Source organism: Gavia stellata, chromosome 10, assembly GCF_030936135.1.
Source record: "Gavia stellata isolate bGavSte3 chromosome 10, bGavSte3.hap2, whole genome shotgun sequence".
NCBI lineage: Eukaryota > Metazoa > Chordata > Aves > Gaviiformes > Gaviidae > Gavia > Gavia stellata.
In genome coordinates, this window is record NC_082603.1 from 17799714 (window position 1) to 17820058 (window position 20345).

A 20345-nucleotide genomic window follows, 5' to 3' on the forward strand; every position below is an offset into this window, starting at 1 on the left:
TATTCCACCTCTCTGTGCCAACGAGACTGTGAAGGGAGCAGTGTATCAGCAAATGAAGAGGCTTAGTAAGTGACCAGCACAGTCCTCAGGACCTTGCCCCGCCCAGAAAGCTGATGGACTGTTACTGCTCTCGCTCTGATAAATAATGATGGCCATTATTATTTATTAGTGAGGAGAAATGATAATGCAATGCTGCACTGGGATGCAGTTGCTTGCTATTGGAAGAATGGCTTTTCCCCCTTCACCCTCTTACCTCAGCTATGTTCTGCAAATAAACAAGGAAGGATAAGCAGCGTGGACATACAGCTTTATACAGCTCTGTTCTTGCAATAGCAATAGTCCTTTGCTAGTCGGAAATGTTTATCACAGTATCAGTGTGGCGATATGTGACTTTTGCATGGGGTGAGGTGTTGTGTTAGCTAAAACTACAGTCCATAGCGAGGGAATGAAGAACCTCAGACGGGAGGAGAGGAGAGGTCCTTGCTGAGTCCCACTCTTGCAGCTTAGGACTGTCGCAGCTTCTGCATGTCCTTGGCCACTGCCTGAAGCTGAGCAATTGATACAGGGGCAGCTTTGAAGGTGGCAAAGGAGAACAGATTACTCGAGTTGAGATTGCAGCCTGTGTGCTGATACTTCTGACCCAGCTCCGACAGCTGAAATGTCTTTAGCTGGAATGGGCAGGGGGGTGCATGGAGAGGCATGTTTCTGGGGGTGAGAAATGTCGTTAAATTCTGGACTCTGGTACTTGTGGACAATGCATAATGAGCAGAGAGAAGGGAGGAGGGTTTTGGTACAACCTTTTTTCCAACTGATGCTAAATTGAATGTTTGTTCAGTAACATGATATAATAATATTTAAATAAATGTGGAGGACTAACCCTTCCACAGGGTGTGTGCAGAAGCTTCCGTATCTGATTCTCTGAATCCTGCACTTGGTTCTCCAGCACAGAATTGCATTGTGCATATCTGGTTTTCCTCATGGGAGGGTCAAAATATGTTAGAATAATCTTTTAAAACAAAAAATAAAATGTTGAGGCTTTGTGGGGGTGAAAGAAGCTGAAGGCAAGTTGTAGATGGGAAAACAGTCTTTTTTTTTTTTTTTTGAGATAGATGGCTGACTTTTAGCTTAAACAAGGGTAATACAATTTGTGCAACACGGTGACAGATGAGCATATTTATCTAACTTTTGTTTATTATTATCTAGTTTTCTGAATTTCCCAACCTTTGTTTCAACATATTTAGAATTCCTATTTCATTTTCACAAGACACTGCATTTTGTGTTATGCATTTGGCTGTATTGCGTGTGCAAGGGTTACAAAAAAGGCACTATACGTGCATTACTGCTGTACCTTTATATTTATCTACATGCCAAGATTAATCTAAGATGCGGTAATGTTTTGCCTTAGAGCAATTGTACCAATGAACCTTAACCCTGATCTTAAGAGACTTACTCTCTGTTCCTGTGACAGTTTGTTTATTCTTCACTTCAGGGCCCCTTTTGAGCTAAAACAGCCATTAAGAGCAAATTGTTCTGGACAGCTTTTCTGCCTCAGAGTAACAAAAACTGTGCAACTTATTTTCATTTCTTCCTATACCTTTTCCAGGTGATTCCCGCAAACATAAATCCACTGTAGTATCCATCTAGCACTGGAATATTCTAAATGTGGAGAAATTATGTGACTTATGAACACTGTGACCTTTCAGCTTTCTCTATTTGTAAAAATTGCTGCATGCAGTGGACAAATCCCACTGTACTTTGTGAATACAATGTGTACAATGTCCATACTGGAGGGAAAAAACCAAACATCCAGGTGTTTCATATATTTTCAGTTATTTGTGTAGGTTCTTGTGCTGTGTGAGTGGCAGATAAAATTATAGCTGTACTGTAAAAGAATATTATGTGTTGAGGGTTTAGTCCTAAGATAGATCTAAACCTCTCTAATTCAGTGGAAGGTGTAAATGCTCTGTATTTCTTCAAGTAATTAATCCAATTAATCAACTTAAAAATTATTAAAAAATCAATAATCTCAAAAAGTGACTGAGAATATATCCCTGTATTAAACAGAAAATACTATTATTTCTTTTTGCTTCACTATAAACAACGATATTGTCTATGAAAGGGTAAAAGAACAGAATTGAAAAAGGATTGTTTGCCTGTAGTACAGTGGAGATACCAAGGGAAAAATGGAGCCCACTTCAACTGCTATTAAAGTTAATAAGAGCTGGATCAAACCTATGATTTCTTACAGCTCTCATGAGGCACCACAGCTCTTGACTTCACTAATCAAGAATTAAACCTGAATAATTATGAACTATATCTTTCTGTTCACTAAAGAAGAAATAACTCCTAGGTAGATTTAACGTGGTAAAACTTGCTTTATTAAACCTTTTTTAACTAAACAAATACCTTACCTTATTTCAGGTCCTGCTATACTGTTTCTTCTTGTAGGAGAACTACTGAAACAGAGACAAAGGTCAGTTTAGGAATATAAAACTATTTATTTTAGAATTGTATCTAAAATGAAAAGAAGTTAATCAGAGATGAAGGTATCAATCTTAATCAAGCTAAAATCTCAGGCTGATAGTGCAAATAGGTTTATAGTAGAATAATAAATCATTTACTGCCCTTTTAAAAACATATTTTGTTGAATTGTAGTTGCAACATAATTTACAAATTGCTGGAAAGGAGATATAATTTATTTTGCATTTTTACAGAGATTTTTCTTTCTGCCATAGAACAGAGACAGCAGTTATTTCTGTAGTATGGCAAGTATTCTTCCTTTCTGTTTGCGTAATCCTAACATAACTGAGACATTGCACTGCTTAGAATGAAGAAAAAATATTATACATGTACAGATCCATATGTATAATGTTTATGCAATTACTGATTCTTTTTTTTAATAGAAGTATTTTTATTGTTAACTGTAATTGAGGTTTCTATCTTGTCCCCTCTATTTCTATTTATTAGAAATTATGATCTAGGAAAATATGAACAAGTGAAAATCTGGTTTAGTGTTTCATGTTACATCTCATTAATTTTAAAGCTGCATAATTGTAAATGCTACGGTAATAATTCTGAACAAATTTATTTATAGACCGTTGAATAGATAGATTGAGGAGCTGAAGTGGAGTCTTACAGGATACTTAAGATATTCTGTGAACACTTTGTACTACATGCATTAATGGTAAATTTTGAGAAGTGTTAAGTGTTGATGGATGTGATACACAGGGCTCGGAATGAGCTTCGTTACAGCTGCAGCAGTTTGTAAATATGAGGGTTATGACAGCTTAGAAAAGCCAAAACCAAGGAATTCTTGCAGAATAAGCACCTGCTTATCGGCTATGATACCAAGAAAAATGAAACACTGAGAGAACTCTCAGACTGGTTTTTCTGTGCAAAATCTGCTTATGTTCAGGTAATACTGTCCTGTAGTGAGGATCTGAGGAGTTAAGCAGATTTTACAACATGAAGAAATCTTTGTCTTGTCTGTATGATTTTACACAGAATATGTAAATTTCACAGCTGGTGCTCAGTTAGCTGTAGTTTTCAGCAAAATTATGTAGGAACATAAATAATTCTAATATTTCATGAAATATGAATAAAGGCCTATTCAATACTTTCTTTTTTTGAGGCTCATGGGAAACCTAATTGAATGGTGTTGCTGAAGCTCTTTTGAAGAGATATTATTTAAAATTTTTAACATGCCATGTACTTAATTTGAAATAGTTTTCAATTCTTTCAGTGTTCCCGTATGATTAAAAATGTTGTCAAATGCCAGTCCTCAGTTGTGCAAAGTTTCCAACAAGGGCTATTGGACTCGTCCTAAAATGATTAACCTCAGTGCCGGAAACATTTCACTTTTCTGCATTGCTGCTTCTTGTTATTACAGAAGGAAACAGTCCTCTGTAACCATTGGGCAAAATGTTTTGCCCCTAAGTAAAATTATAGGGATATTATTACTTGTCTATTTGACATCTACGAACACAGAAAGCCCAGTGCTGCTGCTTGCAAGGCATCCTCAACTCCCTATGTGTCGGCTTGTGCAAGTGGCTTTCCCTGCGTCACTTCAACGTGTACTGTGAATGTAACAGGAGTGGAAAAGACAGAGTATCTGTCACATATGTTGATAAGACTCGTGCTGCTGCAACATCTTTCTCGCCCCAAATTACAGCAGGCTACAGCAAGATTAGTTTCGTCAAAGAAGTGATAAAAACACAGAAAAGCTTTCAACCTGGGAGAAGTGGAAAACTCCAATCCAGATAATTATATACTTTAGATGAATAAGCTGTGCCATGATGCATCTAGTCTTTTGGAAAGTAATAGCAAAAGTTGATAAGTTAGAGCAGGAACGGCTACTCACTTTACCTTACAAAAGACGGTAAATAAGATATTAATGAAACTGAATGTTTTGCCTGCAAAATTGAAGGTAAGTTTTCTCATACAATGCGTATTTCCCTTGGGGAAGTCATTATTTCAGGATACTGTTTGGTATCTAGAGTTTAGTGGGATCTAGAAAAGGAGTTGATAATGGAAAAAAATCCTAACAAAACTAAAACCCAAGCTTACTCAGATTTGACATACTTTTAAGTAAAGAATTAAGTATTTTAGAAAAGAGATAAGTTCTTATGCTACTGATTCACAGGGTCTAGAATAATCTTTACCTGAGGCAGATGTGACCTAACTACCTTTTTCAAAACTCATTGAAGTTTTATGAACCAGCTGTGGACAAGGACAAAGCTCTGCACCAGATGAACCATGGGCCTGATCCAGCACAACAGTTGTTACTCCTCCAGTCCGACGGCAGTAATTCCCCCATGATGTAGAATGAGGTCCTCGCAGCACCCTGACACCTACTAGTTTTAGGGGGAACTGGCGTGTGTGCAAAGAGGGCAGTTTCCTAGGTCGTACCAGGTAAGAGAAGTCCAGCTCAACCTCCTACATTGCACTACCTTGTAGAAGCACCAAGTGTTAAAAGCTGCTACTGTGGTTTTGGAGACGTAAGTGTAGCTCGAGGACATCAGGTACACAGGCTCTGCTGACTCCTGCAGAGCTGGTGAGGAGCAGGAGCTTCCATTCTTTCTGCTAGGAGGCCTGTATCCCTCCACAGAGGCAGGGTGCTGCCAGGTACATCTTGCCATAGTGACTGCTTAGGATTGGGGAAAGGGAGTATTGGGCCACCTTCTGCTAACCTCCACCACGGGGGTCTGTGAGAATCCAGGTGTGCCTTTTCTTTCCTTATCTGCTCCCCTTTCAGCAAACCTTGGTGGCAGACACAGTTGATGCTTCCAGGCACACTCTAGTGTCTTTTTGCTGGTAAAAAATGCTGATTGGCATCCTAATGAAAATCTAATTGATGCAATCAAATTGTCTCTTGTTGATCCTGAAGTGCATGTGGTGACAAGTCTCTTCTGTGGTGACACACACTGTAAACAATTTGTTTTCATGTGTAAACGAAATATGTCACCTCCAATATGCCCCTGCTTTACATCAAAGATACACTGTTAAGAGTTTTATCTGATAATTAAGAACCAGCATGCAGATCAAATGTTGATTTTAATTTACACAAATAATTTCTATTAAACAGCTTCTACGAATGAGACTATCTGAAATTGAAACCTTGAAAGTGCTTTACAGTAAACGAAGTATTCAGCATCTTAATATTTACTGCTGAAATATGATTAATTATATATTATGCTATTTACTGTGAAAGCTGGATACACTTAAACATAAACTTTCCTAGATATATATGAGCTGCCCAACTTGGGTGCTTTTTCATTCTCTTTTTGGCAGAGAATTTCATACATTCTAAGGGAAAACTCCCATCTTTTCTCATGACTATTGCATGTCTGAATTCAAATATCTGTCTTATAATACTGGGTGTGGTTTTACTTGCTTTATCATTGGCATTTCCAATAGTTTTGTGGTGGTGATTTGGAACCTATATAGCAGAGACATCCCATCTCTAAAGTAATGGCAAAATCATAAGAAAAACTGAGTGTGATACTACAAAATTAGGCCCCTTTTACCCCCTTCGCCCCTCCCTGCCCCCAGGGCTGAAGTTGGCTGAGCCATAACTGGTTTAGTTGAGAAGTTTGTTTACAGTCTTATGCAAGGAGCTTTTATTCTGCATATGTTACGAATAATAGCTTTGGACTAATAGGAAGATCCTAGAACGTTACTCTGACATCTGTAAGTCATTATTGGAAGTTACATTCCTGGTCAAAGATTCTCTCCAACTCTCCCCTCCTCCCCTTCTCCCAGATCTCTGCTGGAAAAAAAGCCAGTCCCTGTATTTTTGAAGAAACTGGTTCTGATATCTCTTGTAGTAGCTACGCGGATAATCCTTATGGTAGAAGTCTGATCTCTCTCCTATGTATCAACAATGGCTTAACTACATGACAATTACTGCAAAAATAGAAAACCCCCTAACTTTCAGGAGAACAAATTGTCTGGTGAACCTATGTCTAAATGCTAAAGTTTGCAGGCTCTTTAATCTGAAGTGGCGTGATTCAGCCACTCTTACTTGTGTCAAATAATGTGTGAATGTTCCCAATAAGCAGAGCTTACAGGACTGGGGCCTCAGCTGAGTAATGCAGTATCCTACAAGGAACAAAATGCAGCATCCTACAAAATAGTATGTACTTTTTTCTTTGCTTGTTTTGGCCTGAGTCTCATCTTTGTTTGAGTCTTGGTCTTTGGCTAGTATTTGTTTGTTAGTACCACTAGGAGATCTGAACTCATGTAAACTGAAATAGTGAGGGGTTCCAACTTGCATCTCTCCAGGCAGATGACCTCATTACGGCTTTAGTCAACACAACTTAGACACTCGAGCAATTTCATTAACTCTGAGGGGAACAACTTACTAACTTATTGGTAAACACATCAGTAATTGGTTGAACTGGGGCTTGATGAAGGTGCGCGTTATGGATAAAGTTCCCTAAAAACTTCACTGGCAAAGATGGGTAAGATGATACACTAAATCAGAGTACCAGGATAATCCATGCGCTGTTCTGGCATGAAGAACAAACATCATTTAATACTAAAAGTAGTGAATTAAAACCACTTTATAAAAGTTGGGGTGTTTTGGGTTTTTTTTTGACATGTAGTACACGGAAAAGGGAGAGAGCAATGTCACTAGATATTATAATGAAAATGTTTCGTGGAATTTCTCAAACTAGCTGATGATTTTTGTAAGCTCTTTTGTCAGATCTATAAATCATATTAAATTGATTTTTGCTTTTTTTTTTTAATTGAAAGGAAAAATATTTAAGTTTAATCTGACCGGGTTTAGTGTATGCAGAAAACACGCGTGGTAGATAAGTGTGAAAGACTTGCAGACAATTTGTATGTGCAATTGATTGCTTCTCTTTTCATACATGCTAACATTAAAATCAAAGTGATAGCACATTTCTACATTATATAGCCGGTCAAAATATAATTCAAAAAATTACAAATAATTTTGAAAGTTTTCAAAATAACACTTGCTCTTTTGAACATGTTACAAAGACTGTAAGAAAGCAGAAAAAGGGGTGAACTAAAAAAAGATTGCTCACATTTACATGGCTAAATTAACAGTGGGCTTGTATAACACTTTCCTTTCTAGTGTGTGATAAGCCCCACGTGCAATATCTGTATTTGTTGGCAGATGGAAGATGGGAGCAGAGGGAGGTGTTTCTCATTTAAATGGATCTGCTTTCTTTTTTTTTAATAATAACCAAGAAATAAGGTATCCTTTTACTGTGCTTGGCTATGTGTACTTTGTTGCTTAAAATTGCCAGGAGCATATTAATAGCATAGCACAGCATTCAAATAACATAATTTGTGGTGGGTGTGGGAGTGAAGACCTCGTAGCTGCATTTGGGAATATCTACCATGGGAAATCTCTTATGAAATAACTGTTACTTAGTGCAGTGTGGTCCATTCCAAATGCTAACCATTTACTCTTCAGATATTTTTCATGAGCCTTGCAGATAAGATATCTCTGTGGGGATTGATTTAGCTGCTTTCAGAAAACTAAGCTCTCACCAGAGATGGGGAAATCACCCCACCTTTCTTTCAATTTGGTGGTAGAATATTAACAAGGGGAGTGTTAGTCTCTGGAGCTTCCCCCCACCCTTTAACACATCAGATTCATATTAGCAATATTTATTATCTAGAAGGGTGACTCAGTGTCAGCTGTTTTCAATTTTTGCTTATAGCACCCTGGAGAAAAATGTATATCTAAGTTGCAATTTACATTTTCATTTCTATATTTTATTGCAGTGGAGCTGGTCACAATACCATAGTAGCAGCTGCTTTACAGATTCACTTTTGACAGCATTTGATTCTTTGCCATAGTGGAGGTGGTTAAAAGGCTTGTTCATGGTAAGAACTGGTAAACCTGCAATTCTGAATAATTAAGTGCTGTTATTTTATTGAAAGAATTTAAGCAGGAAACATTTGTCTTTAAATAAAGAAAGCCAAATATTTACAAAAATAAGTAAAAAAAATATTCACTGTATTATTTTGCTTCAGGACTTGCTCCATACATAACGTGTATGCATATTATATTCAACAGCATGTGCAATGTGTAAAGACAATTTTACAACTTCTACAGCTGTTCACCACATGTGTGGCTGCATGGGGAAAACAAGTATGAGCTAAGAATGCTCCCCAGCTTATGCCCTTATGAGAGATGTATATGGTTACAGTAAAAAATTTACATATAGACATTGTTAATAAAATGCTAAAAGTTACCAAGGACTAAGTTTTGCGTAATACAACAAACCTGTATTTCAAAAACTACATGTAGAACATGAAAAGTCAACTAAATATGTTGCTGAATATGTTGGTTTGGACTTTTTTTTTCCCCACAGAAATTCAATAAATAGACAAAACCCAACACGGGCTTTAGTTTTACTACTTAGGATAAGAATTACCCTCAAACATTAACTGCATTTTTTGTAATCAGAAACGAGAGCAGCCCAGTCATATGTTTTGTCTGTCTTTTACTAACTTGACCTAACAGATGCTAACTTAGCCTTTCTGCTGGATGGCTGGTTTCATTTGTTACCATCACATTATTTTACATAAAAGGTAAAAGAAAGTATGTTGCATCAGAGAAACCACTCTTGGTTTTGGGTAAAAAAAAAAAAAAAGTGTTCTCATACCTATGCTAAATAAGTCTGTTTTATCATGAATGTATGTGGGATTTATTATGCAGCCATTAAGAAATTATCTTTGTAATCCCTTCTGCATCGAAGAGAATTTGCTACTTTTTATATTTCTAACACTGAAACCTTGGACCCAAAGAATTCAGCTGCTTTCTCTTCAGGGATCTGAATTCCACCCCATAAAATCAAATAGGACTGTGGTTGAATATTTTTTGAATATTACTTGCAGAAGTAAAAGCATTTAAGAAATAAAGGTAAGCACAAGACAGTATCTACTCTGGTATATCTGCCTCACAGAATATGGAATAGTCATTTGTGTTTTGAGAGGAGAAAGAGGACTGGGGAGAAGGATTCTACAATCCCTTCATGAACAGTCAGTGAAGTTCTGCCTAGCAGGGGGCCAGTACAAAGCCTGGACACCACACGGAGTCAGAATAGGGATAAAGAAAGGCAGAGCAGTACATGAAAGCTGCTTCTCTGCATTGGCATAGATTTCAACCCTTAGAAGCAGAGATCTAAAAATGTTTTGTGAATTTGGATTCATTCTGAGTGTGAACATCTTAGGATAGCATCAGATGCATCTATTTGGCAGGCAGCAAGTGTTAGTGCTGTGGGTGCCCTGCAGTATCTTGTCTGTAAGTTTCTCTGGCCCATGTAGGTCCCTATAGAGCAGTTAGACTAAAATTGTGTCCTGTGAGGTATTTGGGATATGCCTATTTCAGCATTTTAGGTTGGATCAGGAGCGGGCTTTAGAAATGAACCTCCTGGCCATTCCTGCATGTGGAGCTTTGCTTCACAAGATGGTTTGCAGTCTCAGAGTACACAAATGGGATTCCTCCTGAGTGAAATTAAACGGTGACCCAGGACCTAACATACTCCAACAACTAATGGACGTGCAGTCTGCACTGGAATTGGTTGGAAATAACTCCCCATAAACTGTATGTAGTGTAGACATCAGACCCTCAACACATACGGTTTTGTTCTGTAGACTCCTTTCTGTTGTACTGCGCTAGTTGTTAATACAGAGATACCCACAATCTGATCATTAACACATCTTGCTCTTTTTTAAAACGATTATGGGAATCTGTTCTCGTATCTTCTATTCCTTCTGGAATTAATTACTGTTCATTAACAAAGTGGTTGGTCTATTTCATGGGAGAAACATGATGAGACAGATGGAGGCCAGCCAATGTTCTTTAGCATGAGGCCTTTCTCACCCTCATAGTGATAGCTTTGTGGCTCACCCATTAGGAACAATTTTCAATGTAGTTAACTGTCCTGCTTCTGTTGCCTCTTGATATCAAAATACCTTGACGTCTAAATATGTAGATATCTAAGTAACATGAAAAAATGTGTTCTCTTTATCTGTGAGATTACACAGAGCTCTCTGTTTCATAGATTTTCCTCTGTCTGTGTGTACTTGGATGTATCAGTATATTTTCTAGAATAGGTAAATGTTATCCTTCCATGTTTTAAAAAGAGTATGTTGTGTAGAAATGGTTTGTGGTTTTTTATTCTCCCCCCCTCCCCCCCCAAAGAGCAATTGAATTAAACGAATGAAGTATCAAAAAGAAAATGCAAGCACATAATGTTTCTTTCTTAGTAATTTTGGTCTCTTACACCCTATGCATGTTGAATTTTTTAGGTACATTTTGGCTAGTTCAGAAAAGCATGAATTTTTCAGTATGAGCGTTGAAACCTCCTGCAGATCTATATTGCTATGGTGGACACCTACCATGCCAGCCTGTAAGTACCTCAGAAAAAAGATTTTGGTGCAGATGGAATTCCCAGTCCTCGAGATAAAATTAATCCTTAAGGCAACAGCAAAATTGAAAGACCTGAATAGCAAATTTACTGGATACATAAATTTATGATCTCTGCTAAAAGTATAACTTGCTTTTGATTGTTTCTTTTTGTCCATGGTTTTCAACAGCACTCAGTGTGGAATTTTGTTGTCTGTCTGATAAACTTCAGACAGTTCAACAGATGCAGAGCTCACACGTGGTGAGTGTGAGCAACCTGTTTTGTACAAAAGGTTCTCGGTCCTGTAATACAGCGGGTCTTGGATTGTCCCTGCTTTTAAGCAATTTCCACATGATAACATTGGGGGCACTGGCTCTGACGTACATAGTTTGCTGATGTCCTTCAGCTCATTATCGCCTTCATATTTGACATTGCCAGTTCTGTGGAACAAATAATTCAGAAAGACATAAAATTCTTGTTAAATTGTGCAAGGCAGGGAATGTTGGTGGGTTATAAGAAGCAGCTGTAAGAATTACCAAGGCTTGTGTTTGGGCCCTGAGTGAGGAATATTAATGAAAATACAGCTAGTTGAATATACTCTGGACTGCTTGTGAATTGGTATTTCACATTTTTTGTCTTCGGATCTGTGCTATGATTGGTTTTGTCGGTCAGCTTGTTTCAAGATGCTTTCAGCTGCTTTCCACTTATCTGCGTGGACTTCTATGTTGAAAGATTGTCTTTCTCTATGTGCCCCATTCTCACTACTGCAATTAAGAGGCCCAAGAATTGGAAAGACCAATCTTTTCTCTCAAGGTTTGGTAAAGGAGCAGATAGGAGGTTGGGTTGTTTTTCTTCCTCTCTCTTTTCTTAAGACCTCTCTTGATCTTTTGTGTATATGCGAAGGAAAAAGAAACTTGCATTTGGCTTTTTAAATGTGTGAATGGCAACAAAGAATGGAATTAGATAGCAATTCACACACGTCTACACTAAATAATTGATACTTTATGAATCAATGCATGACATGAAAGTCTTTCAGCACCAAATTATGTGTCAAATTTAATTGTAAACCCTTCAAATATTGTATGTATGCACTTGTCTTACATCTCCACTCAGACTCAATGAAGGACAGTTAAGATTGATAGGTCACATTCCCTGGCACATGTGTTACTGTAATTCCAAGGATAATGAACTAACATGTGGGAAAAACAAACAAATATCCAACACAAGGCATTAATCAGTAGCATTCTAAAGCAAAATAAGGAATGTAACATATTAGAGATCACTTGGAGGGACGAAATTGAGATCCAACGCTTGCAAAAGGACTCTTAATTCTTATACATATACACAAAGGCAAAAGAACATGTCCTGTGAAATAGTTAACACTGCACAGTATATGTGACGGAAAAACTTTTACATTAATTCATAATGCTAACTAGATCTACACTGAAAGTCATATAGTAAAGTATAAAATTAAGCATTTTTACACATTTCTTTTGTAGTAGTATTGGTAATTTCTGTTGCAAAAGAAAAATAAAGGTGTGTTCTCCAGGAGCAGTTCTGAACCTGGCATGCAGCAGCAGTGCAGAATTCTTTCCTCAAACTTTTGGAGTTCAAACAAGAAATAAATTGCAGGATGGGCAATACACTTACGCAGTGATTCCCAAATCCAGAAATTTTGCCACAGGTTGCTATTTAAGTTCATATAGCTAGTAGGTTTAAATGGGTGACTTTTCCTTGTGGGGGAGCAATTTTGGAAACAAACTGTATACTAAAGAAAGACTCATTTTATGGTTCCACTTTAAAATGTGATTGCCTAAATCAGGCTCCAAAAACATCATACTGTTTCACCTTATAATCATCTCATGAACTCCTAATCCTCAAGCCCCTTTGCAAACAGACTGATAACAAAACAGTAGCTTTATTTAATAAAATAAGGACTCGCAACTCATTTTTTGGTTAGCTGAGTGTTTTTTCTCTGTGGCTGGTGGTTTTGTTTGGTTTTTTTTACTTCACATGAAATTTTCTAATTTCACTGGGTTTTATAGCTAGATTCCGAACATCTAGCCAATTTATTTTGGGACAGAAATATAGCTTAAGCAGTCTTGTTTCAGGTATTTTTACTGTGCTGGATGAAATTTACTTTATGAAAGATAATGAGTATGTATCTAGGTGCTTGATTTTTGGCTCTGCTTCATCTGTGAGGCAGGCTGTACGTGAATCTCCTTCCATTTCTCTGTCATGACCCAGGGGATCATGTCCTTGCAATCAAATCAAATTGGGAAGGGAAGAAAAAGAGAAAAACAAATCAACAAAAGATCGAAAGGGCTAAAAGAAAATATCCAAGCCACATAACTGATACAGTGTGTTAAACTTCAATGCTCAATTACTTTGTCTTGCATTCCTTTCTTTCCCTTACCTTTGCTAACTGAAGTTGTTAGCTCTCTGTGCAGCAGCTTTGTCTTGATGTTTTTCAGTAAAACATTTGGCACCCTGTGGATATTATACAAATACAAAATAATAAAGTGATTAGGCTATTGTATACATGAGAAGATTTTAGCCTGTGATATTTACATCTTGGCTGCAAAGAACTCCACCCATAATACGGTCTTGAAACTACAAGCATGCAGTATAAAGTTCAAAACAAAACGCAGCAGTTTGGGACCCGATCCTGCAAACCACATGAGCAATTTTAGTCATATGTATAATTCCGTATTTTAACAAGGGTGAATATGAGTTATTTAATATGTGGGCTTTAATCTGAAAGTATGTGTATATGTTATTTAATAAATAATTTTTGTATATTACTAAGTTCTAGGTGTGTTATGATCGAACGTAAAGAGAATTATCCAGAACTGAAGAGTTTAAAGTCACCTATTGACTTCCGCCAATTTGATTAGATTTTGGATTGGGCTTTAAACAGACAACATGCAATATGAGGAATGGGATCCAGCCAGAAAAGTGATTGAGCAGTGAAGGTATGCTAGTTTCACATTTTTCTTGTTTGATCTTTTGTTGATTTTTCCCTTCTCTCATACAATCTCTCTTTCTTTCCTCCCTCTTCTGGACTGTTGTGTTTGCACTTGTTAGGTTGAGGGCCTATAAATATCTTATCAGAAAAATGTTGGAACGAGGGTAAGGGGCGTATCAGAGTCAGTAAAAGAGGAGTGCTGGGTATAGGGGAGCCTGTGCAGGGCATGCAGGTAAGAATGGGAGGCACAAAGGGGATGGTTAGTCATGCTGGAGGGTTTTGGTCTTTTTCCTTCCTTGTTTTAACCTGAAATCTTTAAGAATGTGTTATTTGAACTGGATATGTAGCATCAGTTTTGAGTTCAAAACCCATGGTACCTTCCAGGATTGCGTCGTATATGACTTGTCTGTGTTTGGAATTATTCCAGACTTGCTGCTGCACTTGAAATTCATTCCCTGCCTTAATCCAAAGTAACTTTCAAGTGTAGACAAGCCTAACAGTTCAACACTGACATTTACTTACCTTTGGCAAAAGTTTTAGGTGTTCAAGGAATGTAGGATCATTCAGTAAGGAATGTAGAATTTTACCTCATTAGTTTGTATTAATGAGTTATTTCCTAAGAAACTTTCAATGGCTTAATTTTATCAACTAAAACTTCATATTAAAGGTTGTATGGGTAGAGTCATAACTGTAACAATGGAGTTACTGCACCATAACAACCCATACCTAGTCAGCAACCTACGGTTAAGCCTTTTAGACCTTTCCTTTCCCTGCCTCCAGCTGCACGATGAAATACTTCAGCTTAAATCACAGTTAATTTTAAATAATGGCATTTTACCTCAGAGAGGGACAGAGTGCTTGACCTGGGCAGTAACTGCCCTCATCTCAATATACTCCTTGTGCTTGATCCCAATTCCAAACCAGTCTTATCTACAAGATATCTTTGCAGGACATCTATTCATCCATTCCTTTTTTGAAATATAGTGAATTAGAATATTTACTCTTTTCTGGACTTTCAAAACTACCAATGCTTCTTTAGCATTTAAAGAGCATAGCTGCTGGTCTGCTTTCTGGATCCAGGGTTACAGAACCTGTGTTGACTTAATGTAGAACATGATTTATAAATTTAAAAGCAAACAGTGGAACAGTTCTTAGAACAGCGTGGTCCTTCCTGTCTTTGATATTATTATTTTATTATTTTTTTTAATGCTATAGTGGCTGGGACAATCTTTTAGCCTTGAAAAGATTCTAGACGCTGTATGAAGTAAGACAGAGTTTTGTGAGAATTAGCCCTTCCTAATGTCTAAGAATAATTTCTGTGATCTTGAAATACTTTATGACAAGAAAACATTTTCATACTAAGTTGCTCATTTATGGAAGTCTGTGCTTTCAGGATTAGAATCTCCAAGTCAATTTGAGAATAAACATTTTGTAGAGCTATTGTACCCTGCATTTCTTTTGGTGGGTGATGTACTTTTAAATAGTGCTATAAATAGGCAAGTGATCATCAGATGCCTACATCCTGCAGCAACTATTTAAAGCCCACTTCTACTTGTGGCAGTGGATTCATCACAGGAATATGTTCACTAGCAGGAAGTATATTGAATACCGTACCAACTACAGCACATAGTCCCTAGCTCCATGTTTTAGTCCCAAAGCCCCAGTCTAGCATCATTACAGAAGGCAGAGAGGATTCTGTATTTCTTAAAACCATGGTAATTACCCAGGCAATAATGGTTTTAGTATGGTAAAGTTTTGAGAACAAGTGAACTCTGATTCTGTTGTTAAACTCTAATGTATTAAAAAAGTTAGTTCATGTGAGATTTTATTTCACAAGGAGCTGAATGATGTGGCTTTGGTTCAATAAATAGGCATTGGTTAACTATAAATAACACAGTATGATCTGCTTAACATTATGTGCTTGAAGTTACTTGTTGAATCAGTGGTAAATGTGCTAAGCTGAGCTCCTTGCTGGTTATCCAGTATGTTGGGCACTCAAGAACCTGGCTGATGCCAAGGCTGTTAGGCTCGTGTAAACCCAGAGTAACATGGGATGTGTCTGCACCTTAGAGCAGAGTGTGATGTGAAGACCTGTGGCTTAGGGTGGTATAGGGTAGGATGAAGGCTGGTATATGTATGCTGCTTATTACTGTAAAGATCTAAAATAATATAGAATGGTATCCAAATTAATAAGCCCTGTCCCTGAGAAGGATTAGTTAGTTCAGGTTGGATGCCATTTTAATGGATTGATACTGCTTCTGGCTTGGGTGACATGAACTCAGCTGACTCTTCTGTGCAGGCTCTTAGTCTTCTGTGAGTCGTAAATGAGTAGTTGTTATCCACAGAAGTACCCCTACTGAATTTCATGGGCCTGTGCAAGTAAAAGCATTGGTGCTAATGACTCAGAATTGATGCTGTCTAAAAAAAGGGAAGGAGAAAAAAAGAAATTAAAACTGCCAAGTGATGCTAATAGTTTTAACTTGGTGCATAGTTTTTAAGATAAGAATTGACATTTACTTAGGCTTAATTCTGTAGCACTCTGAAACCCTCTAAACCTCTTGGAAAAGTGAACTGTCACAGCTTTCATACATCTTAGTGAGGATAATACGTTACATTGCTGGATTGGGCCAATGCCTGCTAAGTGAAATAATCCTGCCCTGGACAAGAAGTTAATCACTAGATCAGCAAATACTTAAAAAGTAATTAAAAAAAGAGTAAATTATGTATATAATTGTGTTCCACAGCTGCAAAGATTGAACACTACAGCTAAGATTACAGGATTTTTTCCTTGGTTTTAATAGGAAATTAGGTGTTTTCTGTTTATTCTGCCATGAAACGTAAAAAAAAAAAAAAATTGCCAAAGCTGACTGTATATCATTACGTTCCTGGGTGAGCCAACCCATGCACCTAATTGTACTTTTATGTGGCAATTTTTCACTTCTTCAGTCCTTGAACTTCATATATATCAATGCTCATCTGAGTTACATATTAGTTTATAACCGAAAATCAGAGTTGAGCATGTCTTGGAAAGTCTTGAACTTTTTCAGACACCAGGGGAAGCAGTGTAGAGTCTGAACAGTGGTCAAAGATGCTCAGTACCTAACTGAGCTGGCTCCATGGACAAGAATCAGTTCTTAACCAACACAGTGAAAATGGTGAAAATAATTTGGCAGGGGTCAGACCTGTGTACAAAGAATTTGATTTTGACAAGACTTGTGCGCACATTTGAGTTCACACACATGAACAGCTCTCATGGCTGCTCATTTAGCAACAGTCTCCACTCTCCATCATTTATCAACAGTCCTGGTTAACAGGGGAGGTCCTGGACGACTGGAGGCTTGCCAACATGACGCCCATCTACAAGAAGGGCCAGAAGGAGGATCCGGGGAACTACAGGCCTGTCAGCCTGACCTCGGTGCCGGGGAAGATTATGGAGAGGTTCATCTTGAGGGCGCTCACAGGGCATGTGCAGGACAACCAAGGGATCAGGCCCAGCCAGCACGGGTTCATGAAAGGCAGGTCCTGCTTGACCAACCTGATCTCCTTCTATGACCAGGTGACCCGCCTAGTGGATGAGGGAAAGGCTGTCGGTGTTGTCTGCCTGGACTTTAGTAAAGCCTTCAACACTGTCTCCCACAGTATTCTCCCGGAGAAGCTGGCGAATCGTGGCTTAGACAGGTGCACTCTTCACTGGGTAAAAAAGGTGGCTGGACAGCCGAGCCCAGAGAGTCGTGGTGAATGGAGTCAAATCCAGTTGGCGGCCGGTCACAAGTGGAGTCCCCCAGGGCTCAGTTTTGGGGACGGTCTTGTTTAATATATTTATCGATGATCTGGATGAGGGGATTGAGTGCTCCCTCAGCAAGCTTGCAGACGACACCAAGTTGGGTGGGAGTGTTGATCTGCTTGAGGGTAGGAAGGCTCTGCAGAGGGATCTGGACAGGCTGGATCCATGGGCCGAGGCCAATTGTATGAGGTTCAACAAGGCTGAGTGCCGGGTCCTGCACTTTGGTCACAACAACCCCACGCAACGCTACAGGCTTGGGGATGAGTGCCTGGAAAGTTCCCCCACAGAAAAGGACCTGGGGGTGCTGGTTGACAGCCGGCTGAAGATGAGCCAGCAGTGTGCCCAGGTGGCCAAGAAGGCCAACGGCATCCTGGCCTGTATCAGAAATAGTGTGGCCAGCAGGAGCAGGGAGGTGATCGTGCCCCTGTACTCGGCGCTGGTGAGGCCGCACCTCGAATGCTGTGTTCAGTTTTGGGCCCCTCACTCCAAGAAGGACATTGAGGTGCTGGAGCGTGTCCAGAGAAGGGCGACGAAGCTGGTGAGGGGTCTGGAGCGCAAGTCTTATGAGGAGGGGCTGAGGGAACTGGGGTTGTTTAGTCTGGAGAAGAGGAGGCTGAGGGGAGACCTCATCGCTCTCTACAATTACCTGAAAGGGGGTTGCAGAGAGGTGGGTGTTGGCCTCTTCTTCCAAGTGACAAGTGATAGAATGAGAGGAAATGGCCTCGAGTTGCGCCAGGGGAGGTTTAGGCTGGATATTAGGAAAAGTTTCTTTACTGAGAGAGTGGTGAGACACTGGAATAAGCTGCCCAGGGAAGTGGTGGAGTCACCATCACTGGAGGTGTTCAGGGAACGTGTGGACGAGGCATTGTGGGACATGGTTTAGTGGGCATGGTGGTGTTGGTTGATGGTTGGACTTGATGATCTTACAGGTCTCTTCCAACCATAGTGATTCTGTGATCTGAGTGAACCTAATCCGTTTAATTTAATCTTTGCGGGATTGGGACCTAAATGAGTATTTAAAATAAAAATAATTGGTTTACTTAAGTTTCAATCCCATTTTTAATCAGCGGTCTGGAATTTCAGCTAGCGGAAATATAGTAGACACACAATATGCATTGAAATACATACGTTGCATTTAGTGCTGTAGAATATTAATTTTCTTCTTTGTTGAAGGGATTTCCCCCACCTCCACATCTCTCTTGCAAAGATTTTGCATCCTACATATAGACTGAGAGTGACGAGAGGATTATGTCGTGCTCCAACATGCACACCTTTTCAAACACTAAAAATAAATCAAAAATTGTGTAAGTGGGCTTAGGCTGCCAACAAGCAGTCTGAACTTGTATTTTACTTGTTTCTGCAGGTTTTATAAGCCTGTTCGCTGAAATACTTAATGTAGACTAAATGCTTGTTATAGCAACCTGTGATTTACTTGCTAGAGGTCTCTTGCATGCAGATAATGTAGAAGTTCTGATGCCTAATCTTGGGGGTGCTCAGCACTTCCCAGGACCCAGCCACTTACTCATGTATGGTACGTGCAGCAGAACTGCATGAGTAAGACTTGTCCAAATAGGTACAGATCAAAATTAAGTGTAAGTGGCAATGGATTATTCTAGGTTGCAAATTGGCATTTCAGGAGTGGCTAAATTGTGTCTGAACTCTCTTAACGCACCCCTTGGGTAGATGTAAGAACTCAGCACTGATGATTCAGGGAGAAACGGCCTGATTGTTAATGAAGTCAAACAGCACTATAAAAAAATTGATACACACACCCCCACACCCCCCTAGTAAGAAAGCAGATTAAACTAGTAAAATTTTGTTGAAACATTCTGAAACTCCTCTGCATTTCTCTGTATCTCTGCATGGTCTCCATGCCTACACAGGAATATTTGCTTATTTGGATGATAATAATAGGATTAGGATTCAATGTTGTGGTGGGAGCTTTGCTGTATTTATGTTTGCAAAGTGCCAGTAGTGCTAAGAATTACCATGACTTTTGAAGGATATATAGGTAACGAGAACAGTAGAGCAGCACAAATCTGTCCTCGTAATCTTATCAGACCGTGTCAGAAACTAATTCTCCGCTCCTCCTTGCTGATGGAGAAAATTATTGTTGAGCTGGGCTACAGGTGGAAAGGCCTCACCCATGATGCAGCTCCCTTAATGATAGCTCACTCCGAAATTCAATAGTCTTGCATTGTTGGAATTGGAGCTTTGATGAACTTCAAAGTGTATTCTGCACTGCGCAGCATTTTTTCGTCTTTTCTATCATAAAGAACCCCCCAACGACCCGCGCTCTTGCTCAGCGTGCAGAGCGCTGGCTGTGTGGCGTTGACCGACACTCACTTTGACCTGAGCTTCGAGAAGGTACCAGCGCGCTTCCGAAGAAGGCGCGCTGGGGTGACTGCGCTCGGGGGCGGCCCCCCCCGGCCCCCTCCTCCCCGGGCTCCCCCGGGGCAGCGGCCACGGCCGCGGTGGGCGCGGGACCCGGCTCGGGAGGTCCTGGGCGTCGGCTGCGGGGGCTGTACCTTAGTATTACATACGCGCTGAGGTTGTAGTTCACACCGCCTCTTACATAGAGCATCCGATATTAGGTACAAGCCCAAATTAAATGAAATGACGTGGTATGCCAACGGCTTGACGTATTTTTTAACGCAGTTTAAAGCTGTTGCTAACGAAGGCGGCGGGGCGGGTGCCA